Genomic DNA, 15,883 nt, shown 5'->3' with positions numbered 1-15,883 from the left:
CATGGGGTTTGCCAATTTCACTGCTTGCTCAAACACTTTGAGCAAGTATAGACAGGAGCCCCTCATCAATGGCTTGAAAGTTGAAGCCTTTAGAGACACAGGGGCTAGCATCACCATGTTGGCTGAATGTCTAGTCCCCTCAAGGCAACTTTTACCTGATGCCACATATCAGGTGACAAACATTGATGGAATAGAAACCAATCACCCCATGGCAGTAGTAAATCTTAGCTGGGGAGGTGTCACTGGCCCAAAGAGAGTGGCAGTGTCATCAACCTTACCTGTAGATTGTCTACTGGGGAATGATTTGGAAATCTCAGCCTGGGCTGAGGTTGAACAACAGACCCATTCTAAAATGGTAAATCTCCATGGAAAGGTTAGTGGGGCTGTGATGGTTACAGCCCCAATCCAAGATGTCCTTCCTGAAAAGGTTGGTAGGGCTGAGCAAATCTTAGCCCCATCTTTAGCTAACTTCCCTCCTGAAAAGATTAGCAGAGCAGTTATGATAACAGCTCATACCCAAACTGAGTCTCCTCCTGAAAAGGTTGGTGGGGCAGTGATGGCCACAGCCCAAACTCAAACTGATACCTGGGTAGTGAAGCCTGAAATGATGGATCACTCCACCCAAACTGAGAGCATTGAGGAGGAAGAGAAATCTCCCTCCCACCAGACTTTAGGAAAGGATCAGCCTTCTCAGGGAACTGATCTTACCCCTGATGAAGGAACTGTCCCAGAGGTTGTTAGGCTTGGCCTGACAGAGCCTCTGATGGCAGTGGACCCTTCTCAGGTGGGACCCAGTCTGGAGCAGGTATCCTGCCCCTCTCTACCTTGCCTTACTCAGCCCAGGGCTGCAGAGGACAAGAAGGACAGTGAGCCCCAAAGGGCCCCCTGTCAAATAGGGCACCCCCCATCAACAGATTAGGGGCACCGAAACTAGTAGCCCTAGTGAGGTGAAAACTTTAAAAACTCCTGAGGGAACCCCCTTAAAAGTGGTTAGGGACCTCCCACAGATGGATTCTGTTGGGCACAGCCAAACCTGGGACCCCAAGGGCCCAAACCTGAACTGTCCCTCCAGTAAACCAACAAGAGGGACCCAGCCTCCAGCTTTAGGTAGCCAGAGGTTGACCCTGAGAGCACAGTGCAACTCAGTCAAAGAAAGAAAGGCACACATGGTGGAGAGTGATTGGAGGAAGCTGAGCCCTACAGAGGAATCTCACTTCGGTACTCCATCCCAACACCAGCCTTTAACTTTGCAAAGACACACCACAGGTAGAGATTCCCTATGGTGGAGACCCTCAGATACCCTTAGGGTGAGGGATTGCTTAGTGGACCATGAGACAGGGGGTAACCAAGCCAGAGCTGGTACTTCCTTATATGGCCACTTAGGCAATATAGGCTTACCTGGTCAAGGATAGCCTTATCTCCTTTCCTTTGGGGGGGGGGGGTTATGTAGGAAGGTGGATATCTGACTATGGTTACCCCCAAACTTTTTGCCTGGTGTTTAGCTGGTTTTTGACATAGCTGGCCTGGGATCCTGCTATTCAGGGCCCCAGGCTAATTGCTCTCTCCTTAAAATGGACTCCATGTACCTTAGGTACATACACAATGGGAATTGGTTCACCTTATTGGCCCCTGTAACAGTGTACCCAGGTACCCAGGGCATAGGTGCTTCCAAGGCCTACCAGGGGCTGCAGCATGCATTATGCCACCCCTGGCCTGGCCTCCATATTTGACACAACTGGCTGATCACTCAGCTGGGGTAAGTCGGTGTAACCACCCCTTACTTAGGTGTAGTAGGCCTATACCTAACCTAAAATGGACACATATGTTCCTAGCAGTCACTCCTATGGAAGGCCTCATCAATCCTGGAGGCAGAGTGCTTGGAAATATGTGAGATGGTGCTCTGGCATGAGCTGAGCCTGTCTGCAGCTTTCGGAACCATGTCCTTTAGCTGTTTCATGATACTGCCATACCATATACTCTTAAATGCATTATAATCCTCGCGGTTAAATGCTATCTTAGGTTTGGCTTTATCAAAACATGTCGAGTAAGGTGTCATACGAATTGGAATACTACCCCCTCGCCAGTTCTGGCGACGGGGGTAGCATTCCACCCTTCTAGAGGGACACGACATGTACCTAACCTAAACCCCGGTTAAAGTTAAACAGAGCCCTAGCATCACAAAATGGATGCTGCCACCACAGACACAAGTCTGACCTCCTGCTGCTGGGAGTCCTTCCAGCGAGGGCAGCTTGGACAAAGGGTTTCCTGCCTTGGGAGGTGCTAGCACCACCCCAGACAGGATTTTGTGTATTGGGTAGGACAGGGCTGAATAGAATCAGACATGCCTGGGGCACACAAGGTGTCCCTGTGCATAGGCCAGTTCAAACCGGTGCTGGGGCTTTCCTGCCCCAGTCCTGACGCGAAACTGGACAAAGGAAAGGGGGTGTAACCACCCCCCTTCCTGGTTCCACCCAGAGGAGGGACCTAGTAGGTGATCCGGCCCCCCAGATTCGAATAAGAGTGGGAGCTGTGTCCTGAGACTTCAGATCATCCTGAATCAACTTGAAATAAAGAAGAAGACTGGACTTCGACATTCTGCTGCTCAGAAGACGGAAGAGAATCTCCCTTGTGGCCAAGGAGTGACCACCCTGTGAACACAGGCACCAACCAGCAACTCGACGTCTGCTTTGCCGCCGCCTCCCGCCGGAGCCCGAGCCCAGAGCCTGACAAGACCCAGACTCCCAGACTTCTCACCGCCCGATCCACAGTCCCTGCAAAGAAGGGACCCATGGCGGCACCGAGAGACGTGGGACCGGACATCTTGGAAGACCCCCGAAAAGCTGACTGCGCAGCATCCGAGGCACCCTCGACGCTGTGCTTTGGGGTTTGAGAAGCCCCAACCTCGAGCAGCCCTTGCACCGAAGATCAGCCCCCCAGCATCTCCACGATCTGCGTGGGGCCCTTTTGCACTGTGCCACTCGACGCGCCTTCCCGTCCACTTGCCACGCGGCTAGTGGCCATCTTGGCGACGAAATCTACAACTTTCACTGCAGGTCTGGTTGCTCCAGGCTTGCCCTTGCTCCTGTGAAAAGGAGCACCCGCTCTGACCTTGCTGGTCTGAGTGACAAGCCTTTCTTGATTCCTGCGTGGCTTGCATTAGCCAAGTCCTGTTTGCTTCCATCCGGTTGCCGACACCGCCAACAGCGAGAAGCCTGCGTGGGACAGCTCGTGACCGACTCCTGGACGTCTTCGACCCCTTGTGTCCACGTGGCTGCAGAGAGAAGCTACACCTCGACGCCTGTTTGCACCCGACATCGCCTGGTTCCACTCTGGTTCCACGGTAGTCACTGGCTAGTGACTTTGAACATTGTCCCCTCTGCTTTCAGGTCTTCACGACTTCAGATCCACCCTTGGATCCACCGGAACTCTTCACCTCGAGTCGCCTGCAGCATCTTCAGCTCCAAGCACCATCGACCAGCGTGACGAAACCCGACACTACTTCGACCCTGTGCACCCGCTTCCTGTGGGTGAGGTAACTCAGCTCCGCCGGTGTTCCCACACTGGTACACACCTCTAGGGCCTGTGTCTTAAGTTTCATCCTTCTAGGTCACTCGGAAGGTTCCTCTTTAACTAACTTTGTACTTTTTACGCACCATTGACACTGCATTGGTATTGCGTGCACTTTCCGCACTGCACCCGAGTCCTGCGGGCCTTTCCCGACTTCATCACTGTTAGTCCTGAACAGCTCCAGCGATTCCCCAGGCCCTAGGCCTCTTCACTTTCCTCATAGTGGTTCTTATACCACTATTTTATTATATGGTTTAGGTGGCCCCTAGGGCTCATCCATATTCGTGCAACTTTTGTGTATTTAAACTGTGTTTTGTTTTAACGCTTGTGCTTCTGTGCTCATAAAGAGTATAGGGTATCTTTTGAGAAATAAATCTATATATATTTTCAATATATATCTGTGTGGTGTCCTTTCATTTGGTATTCAAGGGATTGTGTATGGTAAAACAGCTTGCTTCACATGCCTTTACAGAGTTTAGCCTAAGACTGCTTAGTCCATGCTACCCCTAGGATAGCTTGTCTATAAGGTTGACTTTACAACCTGCACCATAAGGGTTGCTTGGCATGGTACAAGGTGATCACTAGAACTAGTGAGCATCATATACCAGGCCAACTTCTCACAATCAAGACCTCCGTTTTGCTACCATTTAGTTTGAGCAGATTGTCGCTCATCCAAGTGGCGATGTTCCTAAGTCCTGACTGCAGGAGGGAAGAGGAGTCATGGTCTCCATTGGAGAGTGAAAATACGATCTGTGAATCGTCTGCGTAGCTAAACATGTTTAGACCTGCTGCTTCGGCGATCCGGGCGAGCGGGGTTACGTATATGTTAAAAAGCAGGGGGCTCAACACCGAGCCCTGAGGCACTCCATAGGGGGATAGGTGGACATTTGAGGCCGCGGTGCTGGAGGTGATTTGAAATGTCCTGAGAGTCAGGAAAGATGCAATCCAATCCAATGCTTTGCCCCTAATACCCATAGTGGAAAGTGAATTTAACAGAATGTTGTGGGAGATGGTATCGAACGCTGCGCTGAGATCGAGTAAAATCAGGGCAGCGGATTCCCCTCTGTCAACCAGGAGGCGTAGATTTTCCATCACTCCGAGCAGTGTTGTCTCTGTCGAAAAACCAGACAAACAACTGTTCTATTGACTTTGTAATGTGTGCTTTGTGTTCTAGCCTCATGCAGAGTATAGTTGAGTGTTATATTAACAAATACATATTTTTATATAACTATTGTGTGGTTCTCCTATCATTTAGTCATTCAGGAGGTGATATTCTGGTAAAACAAGCTGCTTTACATTCAAGATTAAGCCTGAAGGCTGCTCTCCACAGCTACCACTAGGATAGCTTTCTAAAGGTTATCTTTGACCTCATACATCATAAGGGTCGTTTGGACTGGTGCACGGTACTCACTTTAATTAGTGAACAGCATATACCAGGCCAACTTTTCACAGTCTAAACAAGCTCTTTCTTCTGTTATGGATGGCCTCAGAGATGTGTTGAGGATTCCAGGTGCAAGAAACATTCCCTGGTTTAGATTTGTGAAAGATTCCCTTTCAAAGATCGGGTATAGTGATTTGTGGGAAGTTTGCAATATATCCTAACATAACATATGTATTTGTAAAGCACATGCTCACCCAGAAAGGGGCATCTTGGCACTGAATAACAGATGTTTGCTACCCAACTCAATGGTACTAATTTTATCGACTATGAAAAGATGCCACGCTGGGTGGACCCACCAGGAATTGAACCTGTGACCATGAGGTTGAACACAGGTTCCTGCAGTGGATGCATTAGTCCACTAAGCCACCAGACCCGGCTTAAATAAGTCCTCAATAAATGCATGCTTAAAGACAGTTACCACCAGTACATCTTCGGACAGTTATTTTCAGATTCCACCGTTGGTCCTATAACGCAACGATTCCTTCAAGTCAAAATAAAATATAGTTTAAAAGAATTCCTTGATGGAATCAGACCTGTGCTAGCCCAGAGGTTGCATCTGCGGGAAACTAATGGGCATGCGTTTTTCGTTTGGCCCACATATCTCCTACCCAGGAAAAAGTGGCTTACTGTAATATGCCGGTGAATGGGCACTAGGCATGATCCCACAAAGGTGATCTTCGAATACTGGGGCCTGATGTGAGCCAAATAATTGTCTTTTGTGCACTAAGGGTGTGGTTAGTACAAGACAGGTTAAACCCAGCTTCCTGCATATAGGAAACGTTGATTTTTTTATGCTGGTGCTTTGAATAAGTTACAAAATAGGAAAATTAGTTGCTGGGTTTAGGTTTTCCCGGTCACCCTTTCTATGGCTTACTGATTTAAAATATTTAGTGATTAAATCATCTTTTTTTAAAATATATGTTAAAACCACCCCAAAAAAGAATTGGAATTTATTCTGAAATTATGTATATTGTTTTATTGTACTTTTATGGCATTTTACTTGCCAAGTAAAGATAATAACAGGCAATGTCGTGTTAGAAAAAGATGTAGGCTATGCATAAAGCAAAGAGATGCGAATGCACGTCTCTTCTATGCCAGGGACGTCTCATCAGGCAATTGCCATGCACATACTGCTCAGAATCCACTTCATGCTATGTAGAATTTGAGATGCTGCTCACAAAAGTTCAATATGGCTGTGGGTGAAGAAAGCTCTGGTGGGGAAAATTAAACCAGCAATGATGTACAGTTTGTTTAATGTATCAGAAGAAACAGTGAGGAAAAACTGCCCTTCATGGTTGAATCCTGTCACTCTGCAAATTGGGGGAAATTCAAGTATAAATAAATCTAAAAGGAATTAAAAACAAGCGGTCCTCAGTTCTGTTCGCTAATGGCATGGCCAGATTAGGCAAATCTTGAGATAAGATTCATCCTTGTTATAATCACCATAGATAAGTATCCAAAAATAGGTCAGAAAGCAGGAGCGCCCAAATGAAATCATACATGAATTTTTTTTTAATCAGATTTTATTGTGTCAATAGACAAGTACAGTGTAGAGATCCTTAACCCAGGAAACATCTGCCATAATAGACATTGCAAATGATTGTCATTGACAGCTATACATTATCATTAACATAGTTATGTAAAACAATATGACATACACAGTGAATCCCCATTGCACTAATCCACCACTGCTTATTCTTTAATCTTCTTTGAATGTTTATTCTCTCTGAAGTATCTCAATACAAATATTACCAACATATTTGTTGAGTAGAATAAAAAACAATTCTTTTGCAGAACTATTGGGGTCTACATTCTTGTCAGGGACAACTGTAATGCATATGTTTGTACTGCAGCAGAACACAATGTTCCTTCACATCCCTCAGATACATCTGATCATGTAATCATTACAACATCTTCTACCCTGTAAATAATCATGCAACAATTCTGTAGTTTTCAGCATCTCTTCAGCCCCTTCTCTGTAAACGGGGTCCCATACTTCGCTTCCAAGGTGGAGGCATTTACAAAGTAAAAAATATAACTTGACACGGATCTTGTTACACATCTGAGGCTGCGTTAAGTATTACTGCCACCTCGCCACAATTTTTTTATACACTAATTACACCTAAAGGAAAATACTTGCAGACAGAGCAGCTCTCTGAATGTTTGAAATTGTGTAAAAGGCAGATTTTCAGAGAAACAACTGTCAAAATGCAGTGATGCAATAAATAAATTCAGGCACCCTCAGGTGAATGGAGCGAATTACTCACTTTAAAAACATTTCCAGGAACAGATTTGTCCCTTTGTTTCAGATTTCTTTTTCCAGATATCTTTCCTTACGGAGAGCCTAAGACCCACAAGCAGCCATGCAAATGAGGGACTGCAAAGAAGGGAGTCTCTTCATCTGTGCATTGACTGGCTTTCAGATCCAATTAAAGGTTTTCTGTTAATTCAATAATGTCTTCAAAATTGATTCATGTTCACAAAATATAGGTAGCAGCTTGAAGTGAAAAGCTTCAACCATTCTTAATGAACATAGATGCATTTTATGTTATATATTTGAATTAGTTCAACCGCAGAATGTGGTGGTGAAACAGCAGTTTAGAAAGAATTGTAATTTCATAATTTTCTCCAGCTCATAGTCCCATGGTCCCAGTGTTTCTGCCATTCTGTAATAGAGTATATGGGACGATACCGGAATGTGGTAAAGTGGCCACAGTCTGCTGTACTTTTCCTGTATTGCAGATTCTGCATCCTTCTGATCTTTCAGTTTTTCGCTACACATTTGGTAAATCATGTAGTAGAATGTCAACTAACCTGGTATGTTGCGAATAATCTACCATTCCTGGGTTTCATTTTATGGTTTCATATATACCTATTTATCCCTCTAGTTTAATCACTCTGAGGTTTCTGTAGTACCTTGTACTTTTCAAAGTATTTTAAGTTCCGCTCGATTGTCTAGTTTCCTTCTGCCTGCTATGTCCCTTAAATGGTTATTTAGTTATTCTGCATCTACCCCTGATTTATCTCCATGTACCGAGTGTCTTCTATAATAGTTTTGAAATGTACATTGGTTGGCCACATTTAATGATGAAATCAGTACTTATTCTCATCTTCCCATGCTGTACAGTATTCTGAACATTAAGATTACTCCTATTGTCAGTGCCTCTGTAGATGAAGAATGGTTTCTTGTAGCAATGCAAGGTTCCTTAATGCCTCAGCCTCCATATGCTTTGTATCAGGTATACATTTTTGTTAAAATGCAAACTTTTTAGAGGATTTTCTGATATATCCCAGTATGGACTTTCTTATGCCATGAGAGAGGACTATTTTTACTTGAAGATCTTGCCAGATTCAGAAAATACATACAGTTTCACACTGGGTAGAGTCATTTTGTGTAATATTAGTGATATCTCTCTAATGACTATGATGTCACATTCAGATTATTTACATGATTTCAATCTACGGTGACTGTCATACTGCTCGTAATATTAACCCCTGTATACACATGGGTCGGAATTATGAGTTTGAAGGAATTTAACTCATCCGATATTTTTAAGATGTGTTAAATATTTCAGCGTTTGTTAAATTTCGTCGAGTCAGACCTGACAAAATTTAACAGGGGAATACATGCCACACTCCCGAAAGGGGTTTATCCAATGTAATTCAGCAGATAGACAATGGTTGAAGTTAAGTACTGTTTATTCAACAATGACAATACTATCCTTTTGAAAGGAATTTGAATCTGATCTCAAAACAATAGAGTTGAATAAACAGTACTTAACTTCCACCGCTGTCCATCTGCTGAAAACATCGGATGAACCCCCTTTCAGGAGTTTGGCTGTGCAATCGGGAGACGTTACCCGGTGGGATAACGCTTTCTACTTCTATTTGCCATAACGCTGGTGGATCAGTCAGCAATACCCTGGCTGCACGCAGAATATCAATTTAAGTATTTAAACGGCAGTTTACACTTTTGATGTGCATCTGCCACTACCTCTTTTCCTTTATGCTTCCCAGGTGGAGTGATAGATGATCCTTTTCCTTGAAAGTGTTGACACATTAAGAAAATATACATGGCTTCTCTGTTGCAAATTATCTTATTTGTCTCTGGATCTACACATTTAGTAAAGGTGTGTGGCTTCTAAGATGATACAGCAGACTACCTTTTTGAATGAACGCTTTAGAGCATTCAGAACATTTATATGGTTTCTCAACACTGTGAATACTCTAATGTATTATCAGCATACTCTTTCTTATGAAAGCCTGGACACATTCAGAACATTGTGGATTTTCTGATGAATTGAAAGAGGACGCTTTTGCTTGAAAGCCTTGTCACATTAAATACATTTATATGGTGTCCCCCCGTGTGGATTTTCTGATGTGTGCACAGATAATCATCTTGCATGAAAGCCTTACCACATTCAGAACATTTCTACGGTTTCTCTTCCTGTGAGTTCTCTGATGGGTTGTCAGCCATTTCTTTAAAATGCATGAATTTTTTCATTCACATCTGTAGGATTTCTCTCCAGTGTGATATCTCCGATGTACTAATAGGCCAGCCTTCAGAATTAAAGCTTTGCCACATTCAAAGCATTTATATAGTTTCTCTCCCTTGTGACTTCTCTGGTGTAATGACAGCCCATATTTTTGTGTGAAAGCTCTGTCACAATTTATATGGTTTCTCTCCAGTGTGATCATTCTGATGTCGCATTAAATAAAGTTTGGTTTTGTAACCCTTGCCACACACAGAACATTTGTATGGAGTTTCACCGCTGTGAGACATGTAATGCAGCCTTAAATTTTCTTTTGCACTGTAAGCCTTCTCACATTCAGTACATTTATATGGTTTCTCACCAGTGTGAGTTTTCTGGTGGTGGATTAGTTCATATATTGCCTTGAAAGCTTTCTGACATTCAGAACATTTATATGGTTTCTCACCAGTGTGATTTCTTTGATGCACTATTAGGTGGCTCTTTGTGTGGAAACACTTGTCACACTCAGAACATTTATATGGTTTTTCACCAGTGTGATTTCTTTGATGCATTACAAGGTGGCTCTTTATTAAGAAACACTTGTCACACTCAGAACATTTATATGGTTTCTCACCAGTGTGATTTCTTTGATGCATTACTTGGTGGCTCTTTGTGTGGAAACACTTGTCACACTCAGAACATTTATATGGTTTCTCACCAGTGTGTGTTCTCTGATGTGTTATCAAAACTGTTTTATGACGGAATGCCTTATTACATTCAGAACATGTATATGGTTTTTCCCCAGTGTGAATTCTCTCATGTGATGATAATCCACTCTTTTCCTTAAAAGTCTTGTCACACTCAGAACATTTATAAGGTTTTTCTCCAGTGTGAGCATTCTGATGTTGTATTAGATAACGTTTGGCTTTGAAGCCCTTCTCACACTCAGAGCATTTGTATGGAGTCTCACCACTGTGAGACATGTGATGCAGCCTTAAATTTTCTTTTGAACTGTAAGCTTTCTCACATTCAGAACATTTATATGGTTTCTCACCGGTGTGAGTTCTCTGGTGTATTCTTAGCCTGGCCTTTGTGATGAAACACTTATCACACTCAGAACATGTATATGGTTTCTCACCAGTGTGTGTTCTCTTATGTGTGATCAGCTGAGTTGAGTATTGGAAAGCCTTATTACATTCTAAACATTTATATGGTTTCTCCCCAGTGTGAATTCTCTCATGTGATGCTAAATCACTTTTTTGCATGAAAGTCTTGTCACATTCAGAACATTTATAGGGTTTCTCTTCAGTGTTATTTCTGTGATGTAGTACTAATTCACCCTTTTGATTGAAAGCCTTGTCGCATTCAGAACATTGACATGGTTTCTCACCAGTATGAGTTTGTACATCTTTCAACAGCTGTGCCCTTGTGATGAACATCTGGTCACACCCACTGCATGTATAAGGTCTTGGTTCAGAATAGCCTGACTTTTGTCCAATAAGAGAAACGTTTATGATAAAACCTTTACATTCAAGACATTGAAATGTTTTTTCTTCAGTATCGTTTTCTTTGCCTGCCATCAAATAACTTTTTCTAATAAAAGTCTTGGTAAACACTGTAGATTTGGATTGTGTTCATATCCTGCAATCTTCTTGCTGTTTTTCCAGATGGTTATTTCTATAGAAATCTGTCACATATAGAACATGTGTGCGCCTCCTCCATTATCCACACATTAGGATTTTATTACAAGGATGTAATTATTTAGACACAGAGACACTGAATAAATGCATGTAGCTTCTCCTGTGTCTGTCCCGGTTAGTACTTTCAAGTGTATACATTTTCTATTGTTTTCATAGTTACTTTAGCCTGGAACGATTTATTAAGTTGTATACATTTGTGTGGTCTTTCACCTTTGTAGGTTACTTGATGGATTAGAGTTCCTTGGAATGCTAATATGCAGTCATACTCATGAGATGCTCCTTGCTCCTTTGTTGTGAAGTACTGTCACATTCATTAGGCATGCATCATTCCAATGGTGTCTGCTACCAATTCTGCACAGAAAATGGCTGCGCAAGGCGCGCACATCTGTTGCAATTTTAAAGCTTCTTTAGTGAAGTAAAGTCTCTGAAAATGGTTCCATACTTTTCAGGGAGTTAGTGTCTCAAAAGTTCAACTGCAATTCCTAGTGTCAGCGATATTCCTCTGACCATTGTTTTATTCTGGATTTCTTTCACTTACTGGACAAAAAAAGATAAGCATTAGCCTTTTATAAGCCTAAAAATACAAATATCAGCATTACAAACAATCAGTTTGTTTTCTTAAATGGAAATGAAGTAACAAAAGCCAGGAACACAATTGTTATAGTCACAGCGCATTAGCACAGAAATCCTATAAAAAATCTAATGACCACAGTTTTGTTTTCATGTGTGGACCAAAACATTAGCAACCTTGTAACGAGATCCATAGCACGTTCTTAGTCATCCACTAACAATGTTTACAACACTAAGTATATTGGACACTGCAATATCTGTAATCCAATTACCAAACACACAGCATGGAACACAGGTAAAATTCGTAAACATGACTCTGCTGACAAAATGGACGAATGTGGGACAAAATGTGTGTATATAACAAATGGAGCCCTCTACTTCCCAAAGGAGTAACACCACCGGACTATGATATCACGGGAAATTACTAACAGAATAAGGAAAACATGGTATGTGTTAGACGGGGACCTGGAGGGTCGGCCGAGCACAAGGGGAGAGGCCTCCAGTGAGGACCGTCTCCAGCGATCGCACAGACAGGTAACTTCCCCCCCACAGATGGACACCACACGAAGATCAGATTAATACCTTTTATAGGCAGTTCTTGAAATGAGGCAGTATGATACAAGGAGATCAGGACACGGTGGTCCTCTCAGTTCTAGTCTCTAGTAGGAAAAGGGGGTAGCGGGACAGTCTTGGTACCCGTAGGTATGGCGGCGGAACGGTGATAGCTCACAATCCTCGAGCTCGGTGTTCGGACGGGTCAGACCGCGGCAGCGCCAGCAGGTCCCGAAGAGGTCGTAGGTGGCAACGGGCCGCGGCAGCGCCAGCAGGTCCCAACGAGGATGAAGGTTACAACGGGCCGCGGCAGCGCCAGCAGGTCCCACGAGGATGAGGGTTACAACGGGCCGCGGCAGCGCCAGCAGGCCCCACGAGGATGAAGGTTACAACGGGCCGCGGCAGCGCCAGCAGGTCCCACGAGGATGAAGGTTGCAGTGGGCCGCGGCAGCGCCAGCAGGTCCCACGAGGATGAAGGTTGCAGAAGGCCGCGGCAGCGCCAGCAGGCAGGACAATAGTTCCCAAGGCAGGGCTGCGGCAGCGCCAACAGTCCGTCAAGGATGAGTTCGTCGCGGTGTCTCTCGACTCCAGGATACAACTGCCTTCCTGTTCTGGGGCTGCCTCAGTTATAGGTCTGGCGCTCTTTGATGTCCGGACCCTCGCTCTTGGAGGTCGGGAGGTCCGGGATGAGGGAGTCCAGACACCCAGCAGGGGGGTGGAGCCAGCGCCCGGGGAGGCTGGGGGCGATTGGCACCTGGCGGGAGAGAGCCATCGACACTCCTTACTCCCATTGACCTGCCAAGTGGTCCGTTCACCTCCTGGGTGGATGGTGGTGCCGGGATGTCGGGACCTGGCCAGGCCCGGGGTTGGGGTCGAGCCGCGGCCACGCGGCCTTGTGGCGCAGTGTCTAAGATGGCGGCTGGTCCGGGCAGGGGTGCTGACGGTGGCCCAGGCCAGGGACACAGGGATTCCCGGGAGCAGACGTCCCATGGGGGACGGGTTGGGGGTTGCTTCTGCGGGTAGTACCTGGACGGCCGGGACCCGGGCCCTGTCATGCGGGGAGGGAGCGAGCCCTTCATGGGGCCTGTCCAACATGCGTCCCCCCCAGCTGAAGGCGGGGAGAGTCACCCATCTTCTTGGGGACTTTCCTCGTCTAGGCGGAAAAAGCGGGACAGGCCGTCCGCGTTGGCGTGGTCTTGACCAGGGCGATGCTCTACAGTGAAGTCCATCCCCTGCAGGGAGATGGACCAACGCAATAGTTTGGGGTTCTCCCCCCGCATTTGCATGAGCCATTGCAGGGGCCGATGATCTGTTTGTACCCGGAAATGGGTTCCGAAGAGGTACGGCCGGAGCTTCTTGAGGGCCCATACTACGGCGAAGGCCTCTCGCTCAATGGTGCTCCAGCGCTGTTCTCGGGGCAGTAGGCGTCTGCTGATGAAGGCCACTGGTTGGTTGACTCCTTCGGGGTTCAGTTGGGAGAGGACGGCCCCAATACCATGGTCGGAGGCATCGGTCTGCACGATGAACTCGCGGCTGTAGTCGGGGGCCTGGAGTACAGGGGCGGTGCACATGGCAGCCTTCAGCTTCTCGAAGGCCGCTTGACAGTCGGGAGTCCAGTTGACTCTTTTTGGGTGGTTCTTAGACGTGAGTTCCGTGAGGGGCCCCACAATGCTGCCATAGTCCTTCACGAACCGCCGGTAGTATCCGGTGAGCCCCAGGAAGGCTCGGACCTCGGTTTGTGTTTCGGGGGGTTGCCAGGACTGAATGGCAGCTACCTTGAGTTGGAGGGGGGCCACCAGACCGCTCCCCACTTGGTGTCCGAGGTAGGTCACGGACCCCTGGCCGATTTGGCACTTGCTGGCCTTTATGGTGAGGCCGGCCTGTTGGAGGGCCTGCAGGACCTCTCGGAGGTGGTGGAGGTGGTCTGTCCAGTGGCGGCTGTATACCGCGATGTCGTCCAGGTAGGCGGCGCTGAATTCTTCGAGGCCCGCCAATACCTGGTTCACCAGTCTTTGAAAAATGCCGAAGGGCATCACTCTGAAATGGTAGTGCCCATCCGGGGTGGAGAAAGCGGAACGTTCTTGGGCCCTGGGGGTGAGGCCGATCTGCCAGTAGCCCGCTGTCAGGTCGAAGATGCTTAGGTAGCGAGCTGCCCCCATGCGGTCGACTAGTTCATCTGCTCGGGGGATGGGGTGAGCGTCGGTTCGGGTGACCGCGTTCAGACCCCGATAGTCGATGCAGAATCGGAGCTCCGGTGTGGTGCCCGGGGCCGCGGCCTTGGGGACCAGGACGACCGGGCTGGCCCAGGGACTGTCCGAAGGTTCGATGACCCCGAGGGCGAGCATCTTGGAGACTTCTTCTTGGATGCATGTACGTACCCGATCCGGTACTCGGTACGCCCGGTGTCGGACAGGAGGACTGTCCCCAGTGTCCACGTCGTGCAGGCACCAGGAGGTGACTCCGGGTGCGAGGGAGAACAGGTTTGCGAACGGCAGCAGGAGGGCCCGACAATCTTGACGCTGCTCTGGGGTCAGGGCCTCGGAGAGTCGGACCCCGTCCACCGAACCATCTCTTTCACGGGTCCTCAGTAGGTCAGGGAGGGGCTCGGAGTCTCCTTCTGCGCCACTGTCGGTAGCCATCAGCAGGCTGAGCTCTGAGCGCACAAAGTGGGGTTTGAGTCTGTTGGCGTGGAGAACCCGGAGGGGGTTCCGGGGGGACTCCAGGTCGATGAGATAGGTGACGGGACTCTTGCGCTCGATCACCTTGAAGGGCCCTGTCCATTTGTCCTGCAAGGCACACGGTTCGATGGGGGACATCACCCATACCTGCTGACCCGGTTCAAACTCGATGGAGGAGGCATGTTGATCGTACCACTTCTTCATGTCCTCTTGACTGGCCTCAAGATTGGCTTTGGCGATCTCCCTGAATTTCCGGGTCTGATTGCGGAGGGTCAGGAGGTACTTGTAGACGTCTGGAGGGGTTTTCAGGGGGGCCATTTCCCATTCCTCCTTCACTAGGCTGAGAGGCCCGCGAACGGGGTGTCCGTACAGGAGTTCGAAGGGGCTGAAGCCGAGGGACTTCTGGGGGACTTCTCGGTAGGCGAAGAGGAGGCACGGTAGTAGCACGTCCCACTGGCGGCGTAGGGGTTCTTCTAGCCCCATGATCATCCCCTTGAGAGTGCGGTTGAACCGCTCGACCAGTCCGTTTCCCTGGGGGTGATAGGGGGTTGTGAATCGGTAAGTGATCCCGCACTGCTGCCAGAGGGATTTCATATACTTTGAAATAAAGTTCGTACCCCTGTCGCTGACGACTTCCCGGGGGAAGCCCACTCGAGAGAAGATCCCCATTAAGGCTCGACCCACTACTGGGGCTGTTATAGTACGAAGGGGGACCGCCTCAGGATAGCGGGTGGCGTGGTCCACCAGGACCAGGATGAAGCGATGCCCTTGTGCTGTTCGGGGGTCCAGGGGCCCCACAATGTCTATTCCCACCCTTTCGAACGGGGTGGTCACCACGGGGAATGGTTGTAGGGGTGCCTTGAGTTTGCGGCCGCTCTTCCCGCTGGCCTGGCAGGTCGGGCA

At 47.3% G+C, this 15,883-nt stretch overlaps 1 pseudogene; it reads right to left on the bottom strand.

Annotated features, from left to right (window-relative positions):
• The window catches only part of LOC144773702 (uncharacterized), a 149,169-nt pseudogene that overhangs the window by 99,592 nt on the left and 33,694 nt on the right, over positions 1-15,883 (bottom strand).

Source organism: Lissotriton helveticus, chromosome 8 (assembly GCF_964261635.1).
Source record: "Lissotriton helveticus chromosome 8, aLisHel1.1, whole genome shotgun sequence".
In the NCBI taxonomy this organism is placed as follows: domain Eukaryota; kingdom Metazoa; phylum Chordata; class Amphibia; order Caudata; family Salamandridae; genus Lissotriton; species Lissotriton helveticus.
Note: the sequence above shows the minus strand (reverse complement) of the source record. Positions and strands in the feature narration are given on the sequence as shown.